We start from the raw sequence: 12,649 nt of genomic DNA, 5'->3' as shown, positions 1-12,649 counted from the left end.
ATTGAGAAATTTATAACTACTATGTATATACAATTACAAGACACAATGCAAAAAAAAAACTATTTAAGTTAAAAAACAAGATGGGAAAAAGATTTAAATATACAAATTCATGATAAGGCCTGGTCAAGATTGTGCCAGGAGAGTGTAACTAACCCATTTAATGTTATATATCAAATGGTCCAATATAACTTTTTATACGAATTTTACTATACTCCGTATAAGTTACATCGATTCAATTCAAATTTTTCTGACAAATGTTTCAGATGTAACAAAGAAACAGGAACCTTATTACATGCAGTTTAGTTTTGTGAAAAAAAATGGGAAACATTTGGGAAGATTTGAATATATTATTTGGACAAATTATGAAGATACAGATACCAAATGATCCCAGAATATTTTTGCTTGATGATTTATTTAACATTGATACTAAATTGAAGTTAGACAAATATCAATGAAATTTTTTTGAGTGTAGCAATAGCCATGGCAGTAACACTATGGCAGTAACAGGAAGTCAGATAATTTTATAAGTTTGGATAAATAGCATACGGAAATTCAAAACTGTATACCATTGGAAAAGATTACTTATAATTTAAGGAGTCACCCTGAGAATTTTTATATGATTTGGAAACCATATATGGATTTCATTAATAAGAGTCCATCCACATCATCTGTAACACCCGCTCCTCCCAATTAATATGTACAGGATAGAATAATATGTTAGGAATATAAAAATAATGAATGACAATAAATTTAGACATGTACTCTTTTTTCTCTCTTTTTCTTTTTCTTTGGGGGATAAAAACAAAAATTTAGATATAATTTTGTGACATTTTTATTACATTGTATTGTTATACGATGAAGAATTTATATGTACATATTGATGCAAATGAAAAATAAAATTTAAAAAAACAATAGGTTTATTGCAGGCAGAGAACTGGAGGTTGAGTTGAGTTGAATTAGTGCAGTTCTTGTACCTTGATACATTAAAACATTTTTGGTTTGCCTGTTTCGTAGCTCAAGCCAACCTGTGCTATCCACAGCAGATCAACGTGTTGGCAACTGTCGCTGGTTATTCATTGCACTGGAAGTCACTACCCTGGCAGTATTTCAGACACAGTAATTCATCAAAAAGTGACCAGCCATTCTCTCTCATGGCAGGACCTATAATATGAGCCTGGAAGGCATTCTCATGCTCACTGTGAAAGTCTATCAGGAGCCACAGGTTGAATTGGAGATCCTGCTGCCAACACCTTATCTGAGAAGTCTGCAGCTCCTCCGAGCATAAAGAAAAAAAAGTTCCTTCTTCCTGCTTCTTTCACTGGTCTCCAGTACAACTTTCAAAAGGAACAGTGGTCTCTATCCCAAATGCCTTTTAATATTTTTTTAAATTTAGAGATGCAGCACAGTAACAGGCCTAGCCTGCACATGAGCCTGCTCCACCCATGTGACCAATGAACCTACTACCCTTATACATCTTTGGAATGTGGAAGGAAACCAGAGCTCATGAGGGAACACACTCTTCTTTGGCTTGGCTTCGCGGACGAAGATTTATGGAGGGGTAATGATCACGTCAGGCACGTGGAAAATGTACAACTCTTGACAGATAGCGCTAGATTCGTACACAAGTCGCTGGTGCTGTCATAGTATTGTGGTAGCCACTATACTAGCCATGCCACTTCTTTAGCATCATATTTGGAAGAATCTCAGTGCCACCAGAAAACACAATGCACTTCCCCTTTAAGAATGCAGAAAGCCAATCCTACTCCTCCTCTTCTTTGGCTTGGCTTCACGGATGAAGATTTATGGAGGGGTAATGTCCACGTCAGCTGCAGCCTTGTTTGTCGTTGACAAGTCCGATGGGGGACAGGCAGACACGGTTGCAGCGGTTGCAAGGGAAAATTGGTTGGTTGGGGTTGGGTGTTGGGTTTTTCCTCCTTTGTCTTTTGTCAGTGAGGTGGGCTCTGTGGTCTTCTTCAAAGGAGGTTGCTGCCCGCCGAACTGTGAGGCGCCAAGATGCACGGTTTGAGGCGATATCAGCCCACTGGTGGTGGTCAATGTGGCAGGCACGAAGAGATTTCTTTAGGCAGTCCTTATACCTCTTCTTTGGTGCACCTCTGTCATGGTGGCCAGTGGAGAGCTTGCCATATAATGCGATCTTGGGAAGGTGATGGTCCTCCATTCTGGAGACGTGACCTACCCAACGCAGTTTGATCTTCAGCAGCGTGGATTTTATGCTGTCGGTCTCTGCCATCTCGAGTACTTCGATGTTAGGGATGAAGTCGCTCCAATGAATGTTGAGGATGGAGCGGAGACAACGCTGGTGGAAGCGTTCTAGGAGCCGTAGGTGATGCCGGTAGAGGACCCATGATTCGGAGCCGAACAGGAGTGTGGGTATGACAACGGCTCTGTATACGCTAATCTTTGTGAGGTTTTTCAGTTGGTTGTTTTTCCAGACTCTTTTGTGTACTCTTCCAAAGGCACTATTTGCCTTGGCGAGTCTGTTGTCTATCTCGTTGTCGATCCTTGCATCTGATGAAATGGTGCAGCCGAGCTAGGTAAACTGGTTGACCGTTTTGAGTTTTGTGTGCTCGATGGAGATGTGGGGAGGCTGGTAGTCATGGTGGGGAGCTGGCTGATGGAGGACCTCCGTTTTCTTCAGGCTGACTTCCAGGCCAAACATTTTGGCAGTTTCTGCAAAACAGGACGTCAAGAGCTGAAGAGCTGGCTCTGAATGGGCAACTAAAGCAGCATCATCTGCAAAGAGTAGTTCACGGACAAGTTGCTCTTGTGTCTTGGTGTGAGCTCGCAGGCGCCTCAGATTGAAGAGACTGCCATCCGTGCGGTACCGGATGTAAACAGCGTCTTCATTTTTGAGGTCTTTCATGGCTTGTTTCAGCATCAATCCTACTAATGGGCAGACAAATGGCTGAATGCAGCAATTATGTATGGAGCAGTTTGCTCACAGCTGGTATCTGACTTGCAGCACAGTTAAGTATTGTCTTTATCATTACATTCCTGTACCCATTTCAGGATCTCTCTTCAGTCTGGAGGGATCACTTAGAATATTTATTTCAGTGTAAAGTCATGTTCCAAAAGTAAAATGGAAAGAAAAGGAAAATGTGGAAAAAAGAGAATGTGATGAAAGAAACAGAAAGTGTGCAAAGAAATGTAAAAATGTCAATGATTTATTAAACTTTATAGCAGTAAATTTAGAAGTTCATTTTCAGTGTCGGAATCACTGTTTGACAAGAATATAGATTGTTGAAAATTGATTTGCCCTTGAACAGATACACAGTCAGTTTTTCAGATGAGTTTACTGAGTAACCAATAGGCAACCAACTAGATTCACACCCTTGCTTGTATTGCAGCTCTGAATTTGTTGGTGAGGCCCCTGTTGTAGCAAAGCTGATGGAAGAGAACAGTGAGTCACCACTTTCCATATTTTACTGCTTGGGCACAAAATGAAGTTGCAGTGCTATTACAATGCTTCATTATGGTCAGCCCGAATGTGCTTGGTATTATTAAAAACTCTGTGAAATTTGAGCATTATCTCTGGAGACATATATCTTACTGTTTCACTTTACATTAGTTACCTGTACTTAAGACTTGCTTTATTTGCAGAATAACCAAAAAAATCAAGTGATTAATTTGCCACAGTCTCTACTTCATATGCTCACTACAATTGGATCCAACTCAGCTGACTGCAATACCCCACGAGGGCTCATTTATCTCACATATATTGATGTGACATCTTGTCTCCCTGCTGGGCACTGAAAGCTAGAGCAGACAAAAGTAAGTAATATGAAAAATATTCTGCTGCTGGCCCTTGCTTCCTTCGTAATGGGTGTATTTTTGATAGCTTGCCACACCATAATTGCATTCCTTTTTTTGTCTGCTCATGTGCTCTTTCAATAAAGTACTACCATTTACTCCATTACTACTATCCTTCAGAAGTTAAAATGGCAAATGATCACTTAAGAACTTTCTGAAAGCTGTGCTCTGTGACAATGGGTTTCAATTTCTCTAACCATTTGGAATGTCTCCCCTTGTTGTCATTTCTGATTCAAATAAAAATGCTTTTTACTAAACAGTGATAAATAATGCAGCAGAAGTTCAAAAATCCGGATGCCATAAATTTGGACTACTCGAGAATCTGAACTTTACGAAAACTTTCAAAATTTTTAATTTAGCGGGCTTTCGTGTGTGGGTGAGCATGCGTAAGCGCCGCAGATGCACAACGGCAACAAGTGACCACACTTAATGCAGGTAATCTTAACACAAAGAAATTAATTTGTACACTGTATTTTTTCTTTTATGATGTTCATTTTTTTAATCATTTCCAGCATTACATGTTCTTTTTTTGTAGTGAAAAAATTTATTTACATTTTTGTCGTGTTTACTTTAAAATTGTTCGTTTTGATAAATGAAGCATGCTGCATTTGCTAATGAATAAATATCAACATTTACCTGTTCATCTCTTCTTTATTACTCCTTAAATTTGAATTTTAAAAATACTCCCTGAGAATTTAGAAAATCCATACCAACCCAATCCTCGAGCAATCCAGATTTTAGGACTTTTACTGTAGTGAGCTCATTTGCAATTGACTGAATAGGACCAAACAAGGGCATCAAAGGAAAGCTTGGTAAGTGACTGTGGGCTGCATCAGCATTGTACATATTACTCTGTTCAGATAATCATGCCTTCATGTTTTCTTTATGTATTGCTGCAGGAGGTAGTGGAGGGTGATATTGAAATAAATCATGTTGTTTTGCTGGAGCTATATAATGATGAAGAGGGTTATTAAGCATTCATAATAGAGGTTTGCCCGTGAGCAAGTATATGTACCTGACAGTATGCAGGGTTGAGATATTTACACTGACACTACTCAATGCTGCCTGCATGAATGTTAGTTAGTGAAGGAATATATTGTTGATTTTGCTAAAGCCTTCATCAGCTGATACCACACCCCCACTTCAAGCATTTATTCCTTCCCTTCTATTCATTTCCTTTCACTTTATAAGCAAGATGGGTATATACATCAATTACTCAAGGAACTGAAAGTTATACCAACATCTCTGAATTACAAGAAAATCAATGTGGAAATAATTCAGTTCAAATATGAGTCATTTCAAATTAGGAATAAACAATTCCAAGGCAATTATCTTACAATAATTGTGCAAATTCTTTCTTTCTTTGGCTTGACTTCGCGGACGAAGATTTCTTCTTCTTCTTTGGCTTGGCTTCGCGGACAAAGATTTATGGAGGGGGTAAAAGTCCACGTCAGCTGCAGGCTCGTTTGTGGCTGACAAGTCCGATGCGGGACAGGCAGACACGGTTGCAGCGGCTGCAGGGGAAAAATGGTTGGTTGGGGTTGGGTGTTGGGTTTTTCCTCCTTTGTCTTTTGTCAGTGAGGTGGGCTCTGCGGTCTTCTTCAAAGGAGGTTGCTGCCCGCCAAACTGTGAGGCGCCAAGATGCATGGTTTGAGGCGATATCAGCCCACTGGCGGTGGTCAATTAGAATTGTGATAAATCCACACAAAACATAGTTGTTAGAGGTCTTAATCTGTCTAAAATAAAAGCAGTCAGAATTCTTAAATCTGTAATGTGGGTTCTTGAGGTACATATTCATAAACAATAGCACAGTTTAAGTGAACAGATACTCCCCGATTTATGTCCATAATTGGGACCAAAGGATCAGTTGTATCTCAGAATGGATGTAAGTCGGAATTTTGACTGTGCACATGGAGTTCTGAAGTCTTAAAGCAAACTTTTTAATCAAATCTTTTTCATCATAGATTTGACAATAACAACTTAAAGCTTCCTGAATTTGTCGATCAACCTTGACAAATATTTCCACACTCTGGTCCATACTTAGATTGTTAGTTGGCATCCTAGGGTCCTTAGGTTGATACAGCCCTTTTAATTTCTGTGTGCATGCACGAGTCTTTAGTTGGAGTATGTGCACGAGTTAAGTGCCCTGATGTTATTGAATTTGCGCCCTTAACTCACGTACTGCACCAACCAAACTCCAATATGTGAACCCACTGCACATGTGCCAACCAGTGACTTGCACATACACACCATGCCCAGCTTAAGGACCTCATGACACCCACTAACAAGGTAAGCAAGTACATTTTGGGTCTTACATGCCCAGTATCCCTGTTATAGTTTATCAAATGTGTTACAAACTAACCATCCCCTATTAGTACCAACACAGGAACAGCAATGGAAGATTCACCAGACAGAGATAAAACCAAAATAATAGTTTTTATTAAAGTATTAAACACATAATAGTTTCTCACTCAACTCTAAACTTACTTAACTCTAAGGTTAACCTGACTATGCATGAATGTAATTCTATAAATATGTGCATTAAATTCAAAACTATTTCAGTTTAAAATTGAATCTGAAAAGTTATTTTAAAGGCCCAGTCTTTCAGAGTGTTGTTGAACTTGAGGTCTATTGAATGGTAGTTCAGAAGTGATTATGAAACATTAAGTTATTTTTAGTTGTTGCTTAAAGCAGTAATGAAGTGTTTGTTAACATTGATTTGGTCTTTAGACTGTTCAAACTCATAAATCATGTTGAGTTATTTCCCCAGGGAGAGATTTCTTCTTTAACTCTCTCACTGGTGATCTTCAGCTCCATCTTGGCTTCTTAAACATTCTTGACCTCTTGTCCACAATGAGGCTGCCTTCTAATAACAAAAAAAAACAGTCAGAAATGGTCTGGCTTATTTTATAGTCACTTTGAACATCACCTCCTCCTTCTCCAGTGAATGCGGTCAAAATCGTTTTCTTCTGGTATCTTTATATATACCCTTAAATTCATATGAAATGATATCACCAATGAGCTCAGTCTTAATTCCTGGAAAACATTGATCCGTTATTAGAAGTTTAGTTTAAACCATGTGATCTTCATTCCTCTGGCTTGTAGACATCATGATTCCAAAAGGTTACCTCTCCTTTGTTTCGAAGGCTTAAGTATATCACTCAGATGGCTCTGAGTTTCATTTCTCTTGTTCAAGAGGCTTAAGTGGTTGTTTTTAAAAACAGATGGCTTCCTTTAGGAGTTCTTATTGAGTACTTAGATACTTCATTTTTTTTAAATAAAGCAAACACTCCATTGTTCTTGAATAATTAAGTCCCACTTCAGATCCATTAACTCTGTCTTTCCAAGACATGTTGACTGAAAATGAACACTTTTTGAATTCAATGGTTTATCTGTAAATGTGCTGACCCATGTGTGACCCTGTACTAGCCACAACTAACTTACTAAGAATACATATAAAAATATATTAACTCTATAATTTACTTTACTAAGATATTTTTTCAAGATATATAACTTAGCCTTAACCTAAATATTACTATGAACACAGATCCATTACAAATACAACATAAAGTATGTAAATATTATTTCTTTTTAAAAAATCAGTCATATGTGCGGATGGACATAAGGCACATAGATCTCAAATCAGGGAGACCCTGCATTGAATCACAAAAAAAAAATGTTCTTTGCAAATGTCTTAAGAAACAAAGAACATTTTTGATGGTGGTGTTAGTTTCCATTTAAGCAAAATACTGAGAATAAAATCACTTCACATTTTGTTTTAGTAGCTTCTACTGCTGTGAAAAGACTCATTCTTTTGTAAGTACTATATTTCCAGGCTCTTCTGTAATGATGTTTGAAAAGGCTAGTAACAAAAATAGAGCCATTATTTTATTCAAGGTTCAATTTATTGCAGCAGATGTGTATCCAAAGTTATATCAAAAGGTTCCCAAAATTCTTAGTATATTCATATTCAAGATATTCAAAAGGACACTGCTTTCCATTTAAAAATAAATGCATGCCACCAACTCTCCATATATATCATATTATTTTGTAAATTAATTATTTGCATCATGAAATTATACAATTACCTCATCATTTGTAAGGAATTTTAATAAATAGATCATAATAATAATTTTAATTAAGCATCAAGTTACTGATGTCAGAGTCCTCTCAACTACAATCTCTACAACATAATCTAAAATTAATGGTACCTTCTCCCAGTACTGTTAACATGTGTGCACCATTTCTTCATGATACTTTGCATTTAACTATCCTCCACAACTGTTACCTGAAATGAACAAATCATAAAACAATCCTACAAAACAATTCTCACCACAAATGTTACACAGACCTTGCATCCAATTCATTCCTATGATTATACTTTTATTTTTAATACATTCTCCAGCATCATAAACTTATTAATAAAGCTTTCTAAAAGCTGGAATTACTCAAAAAATCAGGCACCATCTGTGGAGTGTAAAAAGCAGAGATAAAGTGCCAAGAAGTCTGGAATTTTCAAACATCTGTGCCAACAGTTCGCCAGAAAATCTACAAGGAGACATATTTTTTATTACTTAATGGAGTTCCACGGTCAAATTCTCAGCAATTTCACGCCAATCACTTGGAGGAATCCATTGAACAACCATATCTGGTTAAAGTTTGTTCATAAACTGGGTCTCCAGCCAGTTGAATGGAGAGGAATAATTGCTGAGATATGTTTTAGTTCATTTATATCTTTGAATTGTTGTAGTTTAATTAGTGCATGGGTCTGATGGGTATATAATGTTCTTAAAATCTTCTAAAACCTTTCTTTGATAATTTGAACATTTTTTGATAATTTCCTGAATTTTTTTTTTGTTTACGTGTGAACACCAGTGGCAACAGGAATTCTTCGAGAACTTTGTTAGTTCTTGTCAACAAGTAGTTTTGACTTGAAAGTTTTCCTTAAACAGGGTTATTTGAGAGAAGATCATCCTGTGCACCCATAATCATGTCTGACTGCATTATGAACCTGAGTAATTGTCAACAAAGTCAGGGCCATTGGAATTAAACATGCTGAAATTGTACTTTATTGCAATAGCAAAAGAAATTCACACAATTCAATTGAAATTCTCTCTCTGTTATTTTAATAAACATGTCAAATCATATATAATAAATCTTAAAAAGATTTAACCAGCATTATTGCTGTGATCTTAAAGAAAAAGCTTCCAGTATCAAATGTAGAAATTCTATCCTTTATGTGTAATTTCAGATGATAAATTTAACCACTTGCAAAACTAAATTATCCTGTTATCTGACTTCTGCATTCTGAATGAGTAAATATATTGAATTTTAGCAACTTTATATTATGTTAATATTAACTGTTTGAAGTGCCATCTCATGTCATTCTGATTTAATCAATCATTTATTTACAATAACTTTTTATTTCTTTTGAACAGCAGCATTGATGAATAAAAATGTTTCAAAGCTTATTGATGAACAGGGAATGTAGGTTTGTCTCTGAAGAAATGTTTTGAAGTATTCTCATTAGCATAATGTAGTGAAGATGACGGGCAAGGGTGAAGGCGAATGGGAAGGTTTAGATGGGGCATTATGTGATGGAGGACTTGCATGGCCATTGGGAGAGTTAAGAAAGGTGGAAAGCACAAGGAGACTAACATGAAATCATGGAGATTTTTATTTCTTTGAGATTTGGAGGGTGTAGGGAGTGATTCTGGTGTTTGGTAGCTGGTGGGCTTATTGGACTGCAAGGAGTTATCAAGATTAACAGCTTTAATTGAAACAAAATATTGCTGAGAGTCAACAGTGCTTAAACCTTTTTATCAATATCTAAAAGCAAAACCTACTATAACCTCTTGTTCTGCTGTTCATGCAGGTTCAAAGGTGATTTTCAATTTTACTCTGGATTTTCCACACAAGCTATCATTTTGTATAATTTCTCTTCGGTCTCTTCTCTAAGTTCATTCCAAATGAGTATGCTTTCCAACAAATCTTCCGTACTCAATTGAACATGGATTGTTGCATGTAAATCTTGTCTGGGAAAGCTCCTTGACCATTCACTGCTGAGAACTTCATATATTGAATCAAGAATCTCTCTGACCCAAATCTCGCTCCATGCGACCACAGCACATGAAACTGATGTGTACTATGTGCAGAAGAATGCAATCAGAGAAGGAAATCCCTGTGATGAATGTCAAACATCCCGAGAAGTTGCTGGTCAGGAAAGGTAGCTCTGCCACTTATCTAACCCCAAATGCCTATCAAGGACCAATTGAGTTCTAATTCTGTACCACTGTCCAAAATGTGAACTCAGAGTCAGCCTTGGGTCCTTCTTTCTTAAAGCAAAAGTTTAAAAACAGCTTATGTTGGAGATTATATCACAAAGCAACTATTCTTGACTAGATATTTCGGAGGTTGGACATGCTTAGCAAAATTAAATATTTTTGAGGTGGGAAGTGCTGTGGATCATATGGAATGATGTCGTAGGTTACAAAAAGTAATTGCCAGAGGTGGGTAGTGAAATGGCGGATTGAAATGGCGGATTGAAATGGCGGATTGAAATGGCGGATTGAGTTCAATCTAGAAAAGTGTAAAGTGAGGCAGAGTACAAGATTAAAAGTTACTGCATGAGTTGATGGTATGGTACATTTTAGGTGGCGTTGAATAGTTAGAATTTCAGTTCAACAGCTGCGAGGTAAAATTATAGCTCTATAAAACTCTGGTTTGACTACATGTTGAATATTGTGTTCAATTCTGGTCACATCATTAATGGAAGGATTTGAAAACTTTAAAGAGGCTTCAGAGGAGAGGATACTGCTTGGACTTGAGAATATATCTTGCAAGGAAAGGTTGAGTGAGCTAAGGCTTTTCTTTTTGGAACACTGGAGAATGAGAGGCAACTTAATAGAGGTGTGAGAGGTTTTAAGAGGCATAAATGGAGTGAAGAGACAGCACTTTTCCCAAGGTGGCAATAACCAATACCAGAGGACATCCATTTTAGTGAACTCTGGAGAATGAGAGGCAACTTAATAGAGGTGTGAGAGGTTTTAAGAGGCATAAATGGAGTGAAGAGACAGCACTTTTCCCAAGGTGGCAATAACCAATACCAGAGGACATCCATTTTAGGTGAGTGGAGGAAAGTTTTGGGAGAGACAACAGAAATAGTTTTTTTTTACACAGTCACCAGTGGGTGATTGAAACTTCACTGATAGGGGTAATGGTTGTGGTGGAACAGGCATGTCCTCGCTGGATTGGGCAAGTTGGCCCTCCTTCCGTACCTGTAGCTCCACTCCATAAAATCCATAATAAAGCCAGATAGCCGTAGTCTCCTCCCTCACACCTGCCTTGGATGTGAGCCAGCAGCATGTAGAGGCATGCCAAGGTTTTCTGATTAATAAAGCCTTTGACTGCTTGCTTCATGTCTGCAGGTAGTCGTTCGTGCCACAATGGTTGTGGCTGATACAAAAGGGACATTTAGAAGACTCTAAGGCAGGCACGTGGATGTGGAAAAATGGGGGATTACGGACTGTGAAAGAGGGGAGGTTTTTGTTTTCTTTCTTCTTTGGCTTGGCTTCGCAGATGAAGATTTATGGAGGGGTAATGTCCACATCAGCTGCAGACTCGTTTGTGGCTGACAAGTCCGATGCGGGACAGGCAGACACGGTTGCAGCGGTTGCAAGGGAAAATTGGTTGGTTGGGGTTGGGTGTTGGGTTTTTCCTCCTTTGTCTTTTGTCGGTGAGGTGGGCTCTGCGGTCTTCTTCAAAGGAGGTTGCTGCCCGCCGAACTGTGAGGCGCCAAGATGCATGGTTTGAGGCGATATCAGCCCACTGGTGGTGGTCAATGTGGCAGGCACCAAGAGATTTCTTTAGGCATACCTTGTACCTCTTCTTTGGTGCACCTCTGTCACAGTGGCCAGTGGAGATTTCACCATATAACACGATCTTGGGAAGGCGATGTTCCTCCATTCTGGAAACGTGAGCCACCCAGCGCAGTTGGGTCTTCAGCAGCGTGGATTCGATGCTTGTGGACTCTGCCAGCTTGAGTACTTCGATGTTGGTGATGAAATCACTCCAATGAATGTTGAGGATGGAGCGGAGACAGTGCTGATGGAAGCGTTCTAGGAGCCGAGGTGATGCCGGTAGAGGACTCATGATTCAGAGCCGAACAGGAGCGTGCATATGACAATGGCTCTGTACACGGTGATCTTTGTGTGTTTCTTCAGGTTGTTTTTCCAGACTCTTTTGTGTAGTCTTCCAAAGGCGCTATTTGCCTTGGCGAGTCTGTTGTCTATCTCGTTGTGGATCCTTGCATCAGATGAAATGGTGCAGCCGAGGTAGGTAAACTGGTTGACCGTTTTGAGTTATGTGTGTCTGATGGAGATGTGGAGGGGCGGGGCTGGTAGTCATGGTGGGGAGCTGGCTGATGGAGGACCTCAGTTTTCTTCAGGCTGACTTCCAGGCCAAACATTTTGGCAGTTTCCACAAAACAGGACGTCAAGCGCTGAAGAGCTGGCTCTGAATGGGCAACTAAAGCAGCATCGTCTGCAAAGAGTAGTTCACAGACAAGTTGCTCTTGTGTCTTGGTGTGAGCTTGCAGGCGCCTCAGATTGAAGAGACTGCCATCCGTGCGGTACCGGATGTAAACAGTGTCTTCATCGTTGAGGTCTTTCATGGCTTGTTTCAGCATCACGCTGAAGAAGATAGTAAAGAGGGTTGGTGCGAGGACGCAGCCTTGCTTCACACCATTGTTAATGGAGAAGGGTTCAGAGAGCTCATTGCTGTATCTGACCCGACCTTGTTGATTTTCGTGCAGTTGGAT

The 12,649-nt window shown here is 38.9% G+C and overlaps 1 long non-coding RNA gene across 1 annotated transcript; it reads left to right on the top strand.

Moving 5' to 3' along the window:
- Nucleotides 1-3,380: 3,380 nt before the first annotated feature.
- Nucleotides 3,381-4,252, top strand: LOC138740281 (uncharacterized). Its single transcript, XR_011342808.1, has 3 exons — nt 3,381-3,421; nt 3,622-3,792; nt 4,092-4,252. It is a non-coding gene; the product is annotated as an uncharacterized lncRNA (long non-coding RNA).
- The last annotated feature ends 8,397 nt before the right edge of the window (nt 4,253-12,649 follow it).

Source organism: Narcine bancroftii, chromosome 1 (assembly GCF_036971445.1).
Source record: "Narcine bancroftii isolate sNarBan1 chromosome 1, sNarBan1.hap1, whole genome shotgun sequence".
NCBI classification, from domain to species: domain Eukaryota; kingdom Metazoa; phylum Chordata; class Chondrichthyes; order Torpediniformes; family Narcinidae; genus Narcine; species Narcine bancroftii.
Note: the sequence above shows the minus strand (reverse complement) of the source record. Positions and strands in the feature narration are given on the sequence as shown.